General features: G+C 42.2%; 1 pseudogene; it reads right to left on the bottom strand.

Annotated features, from left to right (window-relative positions):
• Nucleotides 1–12116, bottom strand: part of LOC127924948 (protein eyes shut homolog) — a 167370-nt pseudogene that overhangs the window by 154032 nt on the left and 1222 nt on the right.

Consider the following 12116-nt stretch of genomic DNA (forward strand, 5'->3'; position numbering starts at 1 on the left):
CACCGGTCTGTGTAGAGTACGGGCTGAGTCCTGCATGTCAACACACCGGTCTGTGTAGAGTACGGGCTGAGTCTTGCATGTCAACACACCGGTCTGTGTAGAGTACGGGCTGAGTCTTGCATGTCAACACACCGGTCTGTGTAGAGTACGGGCTGAGTCTTGCATGTCAACACACCGGTCTGTGTAGAGTACGGGCTGAGTCCTGCATGTCAACACACCGGTCTGTGTAGAGTACGGGCTGAGTCTTGCATGTCAACACATCGGTCTGTGTAGAGAACGGGCTGAGTCCTGCATGTCAACACATCGGTCTGTGTAGAGAACGGGCTGAGTCCTGCATGTCAACACACCGGTCTGTGTAGAGTACGGGCTGAGTCTTGCATGTCAACGCACCGGTCTGTGTAGAGTACGGGCTGAGTCCTGCATGTCAATGCTATAGAATCCTACTCTGATGTGTTCTGCCTACAAGAAAGTGTCTTGCAGTTAGTTTTGTTGTTTTGGTATGTTGCATTGAAAGTGGCTAATATTGTGTTGATTTGATTACAATTCGCACAGTAAAAGGAAAGGTTGATAGTGTTAACAGGGAAAACTCTAGAACAGTGGTCACCAACCTTTTCTGAGTCAAGATCACTTTGAGTCAAAATGCAAGCCGAGATCTACAGCTCAGATGTTTTGTATTAAAATGGCTTTTTAAAAAACGTACGCCTTTGCAACATTAACCAATTACAAACAGTACTGTAGCAATGAGGTTTGTGCAGTAGGCTACAGGCCCAAAACATTATAATGACATATTGGCTTTGCTTGAATTGCCCTGCCAATGCATTGCTGTTCAGGCCATCTTTTTAAATTATATTAAAACATTTGAGGTAGGTTGCATGATCATACCAGTAATAAATCCGTTGTTGTATTACTTGTGAGGCACAGCTGAGTGAGCATACATTTTTAAAAATTGCTTTTTTATTTTATTGGGCTGATGGTTCCTTCATCTGATGGTCAGTCTCAGGCTAAGGGTCCGCCTCAACATCCCTCCGCTCTCCCTTTCCTCCACAGACACTGACCAAAAAGGGACACGGTTTCCAGCTGATGGTGAAACTCGAGTCGCACCACATTATTTCTGCCTCATGCTCATGCCTCGTGTTGTTACTCCTATGAACACATCAATATTCCTTGATATTAAAAAGACCCAATCTGCTTATAATAACACAAGCCTATAGAGACACGTTCCTACTCATTCATTACTGCTGCAGTGCTTGTTGTAGCGCTGAGTGGAAATAAGAAGAATGCACATTTTATGGCTTATAAAAGTCTTGAATACAAAGTGTTGACAGGGCTGAGTAAGAAGTTAAACATGAACTCACTCATAAAAACAGCAGCTCTTTGCCGAAGACGAATAAAATGTAAAGAAAGATTGGCCAGTGGATCGTGATCAACCAGCTGGTGACCACTGCTCTAGAAGGTTGAGTGAAGTTCAATCTCATGCTTCTCTCCATGGGCTGATATTTCTTCTGAGTGGAAGTGTCGTGGCTACAGCACAGCATGCGCACGGCTTAGAGGGAACATTGCTTGTGAACCTTACAAACCATGTACAATTTATAGACGTTGTACACTGAGTGTATAAAACATTAAGAACAGTTTCCTAATATATTTAGTTGTACCCCCCCCACCCCTTTTACCCTCAGAACGGCTTCAATTCGTTGGGGCATGGACTCCACAAGGTGTCGAAAGCGTTCCACAGGGATGCTGGGCCATGTTGACTCCAATGCTTCCAAAAGATGGCTGGGTTTCTTTTTGGTGGTGGACCATTCTTAAAACACAGGAAACTTTTGATCGTGAAAAACCCAGCAGCGTTGCAGTTCAAATGGCACCTGCTATCATACCCCGTTCAAAGGGAACTTAAATAGGTTGTCTTGCCCATTCACCCTCTGAATGGCACACATACACAATCCATGTCTCAATTGTCTCAAGGCTTAAAAATCCTTCTTTAACCCGTCTCCTCCCTTCATCTACACTGATTGAAGTGTTATTAACAGGTGACATCAATAAGGGATCATAGCTTTCACCTGGATAGTCTAAGTCAAGGAATCATAATAATAAATAATACATTCCATAGAATACATAAAAACTATGAATATTGAATAATGTGCTCAGGAATGCTCACTTAATCTCTTGTCAATGTAACCTATATACAGTACAGTCTTAAATGTATCTAACAGGACTCAGATATACCCACAACTTAACAACGCAGTCCCCAACCAAATCACTCCCTCATAGATGAATCTACCCACTAAAACAATGGGTTAAGTGAATTGTGAAAACAAGCTGTATGATCCCAGATGGGATGTTGCCCTATAAGGCGGTAATACCTGTTGATAAATACCATAGAGGAACTCTGCAGGAGAGCCGGAGAATCAAAAGAGAAATCTCATTTGAAACGTCCCGTGAGTTTGGGCCTGATTATTCTGTGAGTATAGGCTCTGGCCTGCGAGGGCAGACCGGCTCTGTTCTGCAGTAGGGGAGACAGGTGATTCCAGGTGATTAATGAGGGAACAGCCATGGGTTGCGTCCCAAATGGCACCCCATTCCCTATATAGAGGATTACTTTGTTACTTCGTAAATGAGACAGTATTAGACAGTGTTCCAGGTAGATGACATACAGTATTAGACGGTGTTCCAAGTAGATGAGATGCAGACAGTATTAGACTGTGTTCCAGGCAGATAAGATGCAGACAGTATTAGACCATGTTCCAAGTAGATGAGATGCAGACAGTATTAGACCATGTTCCAAGTAGATGAGATGCAGACAGTATTAGACCGTGTTCCAGGCAGATGAGATGCAGACAGTATTAGACCGTGTTCCAGGCAGATGAGATGCAGACAGTATTAGACCGTGTTCCAGGCAGATAAGATGCAGACAGTATTAGACCGTGTTCCAGGCAGATAAGATGCAGACAGTATTAGACCGTGTTCCAGGCAGATAAGATGCAGACAGTATTAGACCGTGTTCCAAGTAGATGAGATGCAGACAGTATTAGACCGTGTTCCAAGTAGATAAGATGCAGACAGTATTAGACCGTGTTCCAGGCAGGTAAGATGCAGACAGACCGTGTTCCAGGTAGATGCAGACAGTATTAGACCGTGTTCCAGGCAGATAAGATGCAGACAGTATTAGACCGTGTTCCAGGTAGATGTTCCAGGCAGGTAAGATGCAGACAGTATTAGACCGTGTTCCAGGTAAGATGGAGACAGTATTAGACCGTGTTCCAGGCAGATAAGATGCAGACAGTATTAGACCGTGTTCCAGGTAGATGGAGACAGTATTAGACCGTGTTCCAGATAAGATGCAGACAGATAGACCGTGTTCCAGGCAGATAGACAGACAGTATTAGACAGTGTTCCAGGTAGATGGAGACAGTATTAGACCGTGTTCCAGGCAGATAAGATGCAGACAGTATTAGACCGTGTTCCAGGTAGATGGAGACAGTATTAGACCGTGCAGATCCAGGTTCCAGGATAAAGACAGGTAAGATGACAGACAGTATTAGACAGTGTTCCAGGTAAGATGGAGACAGTATTAGACCATGTTCCAGGCAGATAAGATGCAGACAGTATTAGACCGTGTTCCAGGTAGATGGAGACAGTATTAGACCGTGTTCCAGGCAGGTAAGATGCAGACAGTATTAGAAAGTGTTCCAGGCAGGTAAGATGCAGACAGTATTAGACCGTGTTCCAGGTAGATGGAGACAGTATTAGACAGTGTTCCAGGCAGATAAGATGGAGATAGTATTAGACTGTTCCAGGTGGATAAAGACAGTATTAGACTGTGTTCCAGGCAGATAAGATGCAGACAGTATTAGACCGTGTTCCAGGCAGGTAAGATGCAGACAGTATTAGAGTGTTCCAGGCAGATAAGATGGAGATTAGAGTTCCAGGTGGATAAAGACTGTGTTCCAGTATCCACACCTCTAAGTTGTGTGCTAGTAAAGACATTGGACTACATCCTGTGACAAACCTCTTCAAGGTTAGGAGAGTTTGTCACAAATTAAGCAGGAGACCGTCACCAAAATCACCCCAGAATGAGAGTTCCTTCGAACAGGACAGTACCTGTGTGTCTGGTGCTCTGTCCTGGTCCTCCCAGGCCGCAGGCGAGGTCAAGGATAGCAGTGTTCGGTACACAAATCGGGTTTTCGGTAGGTCCAGGTCCAGGTCCAAACGGCAACAGGTAAGTCCAAACAGTCCAGCTTATACACGGTAAATCCAGCTGAGATATTTATATAAATATATATATATATATACTGTATAAGTCAGAAGTTTACATACACCTTAGCCAAATACATTTAAACTCGGTTTTTCACAATTCCTGACATGTAATCCTTGTAACAATTCCCTGTCTAAGGTCTGTTTGGATCACCACTTTATTTTAAGAACGTGAAATGTCAGGATAATAGCAGAGAGAATAATTTATTTCAGCTTTTATTTCTTTCATCACATTCCCAGTGGGTCAGAAATGTACATATACTCAATTAGTATTTGGTAGCGTTCCACAATAAGTTAGGTGAATTTTGGCCCATTCCTCTTGACAGAGCTGGTGTAACTAAGTCAGGTTTGTAGGCCTCTATGCTCGCACACGCTTTTTCCACATGCTTTTTCAGTTCAGTTTCAGATCTTCTATGGGATTGAGGTCCGGGCTTTTTGATGGCCGCTCCAATACCTTGACTTTGTTGTCCTTAAGCAATTTTTCCACAACTATGGAAGTATGCTTGGGGTCATTGTCCATTTGGAAGACCCATTTGTGACCAAGCTTTAACTTCCTGACTGATGTCGTGAGATGTTGCTTCAATATATCCACATAATTTCCCTACCTCATGATGCCATCTATTTTGTGAAGTGAGCCAGTCACTCCTGCAGAAAAGCACCCTGACAACATGATGCTGCCACCCCTTGCTTCACGGTTGGGATGGTGTTTTCGGCTTGCAAGCCTCCCACTTTTTCCTAAGAATATAACGATGGTCATTATGGCCAAACAGTTCTACTTTTGTTTCATTAGGCTATGATCTTTGTCCCCATGTGCAGTTGCAAACCGTAGTCTGGCTTTTTTTTATGGCGGTTTTGGAGCAGTGGCACTTCTCGCAGCAAAGGTTATGTTAATCGTTTTCTAGGTGACAGAAAGCGTTTCTCCTTCCTGAGCGGTATTTGGCTACGTTGTCCCATGGTGTTTATAATAGCTTACTATTGTTTGTATAGATGAGCGTGGTACCTTCAGGCGTTTGGAAATTGCTCCCAAGGATGAACCAGACTTGTGGAGGTCTACAATCACTATTCTGAGGTCTTGGCTGATTTCTTTTGATTTTCCCATGATGTCAAGCAAAGAGGAACTGAGTTTGAAGGTAGGCCATGAAATACATCCACAGGGACACCTCCAATTGTCTCAAATGATGTCAATTAGCCTATCAGAATCTTCTAAAGCCATGACATCATTTTCTGGAATTTGAAGTACGGGAGAGAATAGGAGAAGTTAATTATGCAGCTTCCTGCTTAAAAACAGGATGGGGTGTTCCACCCCTTCTAGCTCTTGGGATAGCATGGCTCCCAAGGAAGCTGCATAATTAACTTCTCATATTCTCTCCCGTACTTCATATGGTCCTGTCCATATGGCTAGTAGTTTATAGTGGGGACCAGCACTCACATCTTACCTCCTGGGTTGATGTTCCTTCAGGGTAGCCTGCCGAGATGTGTCTGTTACCTGAACTCCGAGAAAGCATTTATTTGGGCTGCAATTTCTGAGGCTGGTAACTCTAATGAACTTATCCTCTGTAGCAGAGGTAACTCTGGGTCTTCCTTTCCTGTGGCGGTCCTCATGCGAGCCAGTTTCATCATAGCGTTTGATGGTTTTTGTGACAGCACTTAAAGAAACTTTAAAAGTTATTGAAAAGTTCCAAATTGACTGACCTTCATGTCTTAAAGTAAAGATGGACTGTTGTTTCTCCTTGCTTATTTGAGCTGTTCTTGCCATAATATGGACTTGGTCTTTTACCAAATAGGACTGTCTTCTGTATACCACCATTACCTTGTCACAATACAACTGGTTGGCTCAAACGTAATAAGGAAAAAAAAATCCACAAATTAACTTTTAACAAGGCACACTTGTTAACTGAAATGCGTTCCAGGTGACTACCTCCAGGTGACTACCTCATGAAGCTGGTTGAGAGAATCCAAAAGTGTTCAAAGCTGCCAACCACGCAAAGGGTGGCTACTTTGAAGAATCTCAAATACAAAATATACACTACCGTTCAAAGGTTTGGGGTCACTTAGAAATTGTCACGAGTCCGACCGAGGGTGTTTCCCCTTCCCGGGCGGGTGGAGCTCGGCGGTCGTCATCACCGGCCTATTAGCTGCCACTGATTGTTTTTCCTCTCCCTCCTTGTATGTTTAGTGGTAGCACCTGTTCATGTTAATTAGTTTGTCTTTATTAGACAGCCGGCCCACCTAGTTGTTGTGCGGGATTATTTCAATGTAACCTTTGGCTCTGTTGTAGAGGTACGTGTTAGTGCCTGGTCGTGATTTTTCCCATTGTATTTTTGATTCCCTGTGGTTGGGAACGTAACTTTTGTGAGCACCCTGTGGTGCGTTGGTGCTGTTAAAAGACGCACAGCATTGAACTCTGTCTCCTGCATTTGACTCCACACCCACGACACCCGGAGCATTACAGAAATGTCTTTGTTTTCCATGAAAACATACATGAAATGAGTTGCAAAATGAATAGGAAATATAGTCAAGATGTTGACAAGGTTATAAATAATGATTTTTAATTGAAATAATAATTGTGTCCTTCAAACTTGGCTTTTGTCAAAGAATCTTCCATTTAAAGCAGACCTTTGGCATTCAAGTTGCCAATTTGTTGAGGTAATCTGAAGAGATTTCACCCCATGCTTCCTGAAGCACCTCCCACAAGTTGGATTGGCTTGATGGGCACTTCTTACCATACGGTCAAGCTGCTCCCACAACAGCTCAAAAGGGTTGAGTTTCAGTGACTGTGGTGGCCACTCCATTATAGACAGAAAACCAGCTGACTGCCTCTTCCCTATATAGTTATTGCATAGCTTGGAGCTGTGCTTTGGGTCATTGTCCTGTTCTAGGAGGAAATTGGCTACAATTAAGCGCTGTCCACAGGGTATGGCATGGCGTTGCAAAATGGAGTGATGGCCTTCCTTCTTCAACATCCCTTTTTCCCTGTACAAATCTCACACTTTACTACCAAAGCACCCCAGACCATCACATTGCCTCCACCATGCTTGACAGATGGCGTCAACCACTCCTCCAAAATATTTACATTTTTTCTAGCTCACGAATGTTCTTCTTTGTGATCCGAACATCTCAAACTTACATTTGTCTATCCATAACACTTTTTCCAATCTTCCTCTGTCCAGTGTCCGTGTTCTTTTGCCCATCTTAATATTTTATTTCTATTGGCTAGTCTGAGATATGGCTTTTTCTTCGCAACTTTGCCTAGTTGGCCAGCATCCTGGAGTCGCCTCTTCACTGTTGTCGTTGAGACTGGTGTTTTGTGGGTACTATTTAATGAAGCTGCCAGTTGAGGACTTGTGAGGTGCCTGTTTCTCAAACTACATACGCTAATGTACTTGTCCTCTTGCCCAGTTGTGCATTCCTCTTCCCATTCTGGTTAGAGCCAGTTTGTGCTGTTCTGTGAAGAGTGTAGTACACAGCGCTATACAAGATCTTCAGTTTCTTGACAATTTCTCACATGGAAGAGCCTTAATTTCTCAGAACAAGAATAGACTGACAAGTTTCAGAAGAAAGTTATTTGTTTCTGCCCATTTTGAGCTTGTAATCAAACCCACAAATGCTGAAGCTCCAGATACTCAACTAGTCTAAAGGGCAGTTTTTTTGCTCCTTTAATCAGCACACAGTTTTCAGCTGTGCTAATATAATTGCAAAAGGGTTTTCTAATGATCAATTAGCCTTTTAAGAGGATAAACTTGGATTAGCTAACACAACGTGCCATTGGAACACAGGAGTGATGGTTGCTGATAATGGGCCTCTGTACGCCTATGTAGATATTCGATTCAAATTCAGCCGGGCCTCCTGGGTGGCGCAGTAGTCTAAGGCACATCGCAGTGCTAGCTGTGCAACCAGAGACTCTGGGTTTGAGCCCAGGCTCTGTCGCAACCGACCGCGGCCAGGAGGTCCATGGGGCGGCGCACAATTGGCCAGGTGTCATCCGGGATTGGGAGGGCATTGGCCGGCAGGAATATCCTTGTCTTGCCGCACACTAGCGACTCCTGTGGTGGGCTGGGCACAGTGCATGCTGACCAGGTCGCCAGTTGTACGGTATTTTCTCCGATACATTGGTGTGGCTGGCTTCCGGGTTGGATGTGCATTGTGTCAAGAAGCAGTGCGGCTTGGTTGGCTTGTGTTTCGGAGGACGCATGGCTCTCGACCTTCGCCTCTCCCAAGTCCGTAAGGGAGTTGCAGCGATGAGTCAAGACTGTAACCACTACCAATTGGATACCACGAAATTGAGGGGGGGGGGGGTTAAATTAAAAAGTCAGCCGTTCCCAGCTACAATAGTCTGTCACGCCCTGGTCTAAGTATTTTGTGTTTTTCTTCATGTATTCAGGCCAGGGTGTGGCATGGAGTTTTTGTATTGTGGTGTGTTTTATCTTGGGGTTTTGGTGTATATGTATTTGGGATTGTAGCTAGTGGGGTTATCTAGCAAAGTCTATGGCTGTCTGGAGTGGTTCTCAATCAGAGGCAGGTGCTTATCGTTGTCTCTGATTGGGAACCATATTTAGGCAGCCATATTCTTTGAGTTTGTCGTGGGTGAATGTCCTGAGTGTCTTGATGTCCTTAGTCTGTGTTAGTTTGCACCAGTTAAGGCTGTTTCGGTTTTCACTACGTTTATTGTTTTGGATTTGTGTTACGTTGTGTAAATAAACATGGATCACAATATACGCACTGCAGTTTGGTCCGACTCTCCTTCACCATTAGAAAACCGTGACATAGTCATTTACAACATTACCAATGTCAACACTTTATTTCTGATCAATCTTATGTTATTTTAAATGGACCAAAAAAAATGTTTTCTTTCAAAAACAAGGGAATTTCTAATGGACCCCAAACTCTTGAATGGTAGTGTATTTTGATTTGTTTACCACTTTCTTGGAGTTACTACATGATTCCATATGTGTTACTTCATAGTTTTGATGTCTTCACTATTATTCTACAATGTAGAAAATAGTAAAAATAAAGAAAAACCCTAGAATGAGTAGGTGTGTCCAAACCATTGATTGGTACTGTACATTCAACTGTTTTACGTTCCACTACATCACTGAATGTAATTGAATAGTGATGACAACGGATGTACTTACATATTAATAGTCTACGCACTGTCAGGGGCATTCCAAGTAGTGTCGATGCATTGCTTCATTTAGGTGTGCCATCTTAATTTGATCACTCTGTGGTCACAGATAATGTTCCTGTCCAGCAGGAAATGCAAACTTGTGTATTCCAGGCTTCTGAAGTTTGTAATTTCAACTTTAAAAAATCAGACTTGATTTGCCCTAACAAACTATGGATCAACCTCTACAAAATTGTGCATTCATTATAATCCACATAATAATTAATGTTCTGTTGCTGCAGGATTATTTTCTTGCTGTGAGACTAGTCAAATGAAGATAGGACACCTGTACTAAGTGGTCTACAGACCAGAGTCCAGTAGTAATCTAAACCTGGGCTTGAGGAGCCCACTACGGACTAACTTCATGATTAGAGCGAGACCATCCCCATCCCATGGCATCTGAACATCAGTTTTACTTCCATAGATCAGTCTGAAACTACAGGTTTGACTGACTTCTAGAACACTGTAGATCTCTGCATAATGCTCCAACCAGGGACACAATTATTGTACAACTCTGCAGAAATGAAAGACATCTCACTGTCTGGTACTGTTCCTCACCGTTCTCCCCTATGACATTCAGAATAGTTATCCACTACTGTATTTCTCTGAGCTGTTATTTCAACAAATCAAAACCACAGTATGTTTCTATAACTGGCTTAGTGAGATAGCTATATAAATAATAAAAGTGTAACCTTGAGAATACAAGCACCCAAATATTCAGTCTTAAAGCCTCTGCAGCGAGGACTGCAGCCCAGCACAGCTCAGAGGGAAGGTATACAGGTATGAGATTTCCCGAGTGTTGCCTGGACAAATTGCACGCCAAAACAAAAACAATGAATCAAGTTAGAAGGCCACCTGGAGTTTGTTACAGCAGAAAGTCCATCATAAGGCCCCTGCTTTAGCTAGGATGCATCACAAATGGCACCCTATTCCCTATTCAAGGGAACCACTTGTCAAAAGTAGTGCACTATAAAGGGAATAGGGTGCCATTTGGGACGCATACCTAGAGACCATTATCCAGGCCAAGAACTAGGAAGCACTGGTTGGTACAACTTTTTGTAATCCATTTGTGAGAGTCCCCCATTAACATAACTGTACTGTTACTGGAGAAAATGAGGCTCATTATGAGGCTCACGATCTACCTAAAGGGTGCGGTAGCAGCCGTGTGTCATGAACAAATGGCACCCTATTCTCTATGTAGTGCACTACTTTCACCAGGACCCATGGCCCGTAGATGCAATCAGTGTGTCATAAACAAGAGTTCATGTCATTGTTGCCCTTACCAGATCAATCACATTTATTTATAGAGCCCTTTTAACATCAGCCGATGTCACAAAATGATATACAGAAACCCAGCCTAAAACCCCAAACAGCAAGCAATACAGATGTAGGTAGGCTGTTATAAACAAGAATACATGTCATTGTTGCCCTTCCCTAAGGCAGGCTACCCCCTGTACTGTACATTCGTGATTAATTCTAAATCCATCACTGTAGCAGGGATTGTAACCCATGCAGAACAGAATAATACTGTGGTTCCTTACCTGGGTTTCCTGTGTAACACACACATTTGAAGGAGAAAGGTGAAACTTGGAGACACGTTCCATTACGACAAAATCTATCGCAGTTCTCTCGTCCAATCACATCAGAGCAGTTAGCCCCTGAGGGAAAAGATAAAGCATGAATTATGAATAATTTAAAATTAACAAAATGGTTTAGATAAGTATCTAGATTCTACATTCGTATAGATTGGATCTATAGTATTTTATTCGTATAGATTCAATCAGTATTTATTCATATAGATTGGATCTAGTATTTTATTTTATTCATCGTATAGATTGGATCTACGGTATTTTATTCGTATAGATTCAATCTACAGTATTTTATTCGTATAGATTCAATCTACAGTATTTTATTCGTATAGATTCAATCTACAGTATTTTATTCGTATAGATTGGATCTACAGTATTTTATTCATATAGATTCAATCTATTGTTTTTATTTGATTTGAAGAAACGTAGGGTCAACAATTACCTACAGTAATTAACAGATTCTGGAAATTAAATTAAACTGAAAGACATCATTGCAGCTTGAAAGTCTACATTGAAACTCACTTACGGTGGCCCCGTTGCACAAAGTTAGTTAGTTATTGCATAATGCATTTCTAATGATAACGGTGTTCATTTCATGATTCAGATGACTTGTCATGTTTTTGACATCACAAGTTGGCTCCTAAGTCTTCTTCAGAGCCAATGTTTAAACAACGTTTGAGAGCCATCGTTTATTGACAAAGACATGGTGAGAGAAGGAATCAAATCTAAATGAAAATGGTAGAGAGGAGGTAAAGTAACTAAGAATGCATTCAGGTGGTACAAAAACCCATTCCAGAAATAATTATGGTGATTAACACAAAATAAAGTCCTGGAAGAAAATATTGTTCACATAAATAGCCCATAGGGTATCTGTGTCTACATACCAAATAGCACCCTTTTCCCAATGAAGTGCACTACTTTTGACCAGAGCCCTATGTGTACTATGAAGGGAAAAGGGTGCAGTTTGGGACGGAATCTGGATATTCTTGAAATAAATGCATTAAGCTAGATGAGAACTAGTAATTATGATAGATAAATAATATGGAAGTATCTCCAAGCAATAGGGTTGTAACATTAGGGTTATGTTCCAAATTGCACCCTATTCTCGATATAGT

Source organism: Oncorhynchus keta, unplaced genomic scaffold, assembly GCF_023373465.1.
Source record: "Oncorhynchus keta strain PuntledgeMale-10-30-2019 unplaced genomic scaffold, Oket_V2 Un_contig_4789_pilon_pilon, whole genome shotgun sequence".
Classification (NCBI taxonomy): Eukaryota; Metazoa; Chordata; class Actinopteri; order Salmoniformes; family Salmonidae; genus Oncorhynchus; species Oncorhynchus keta.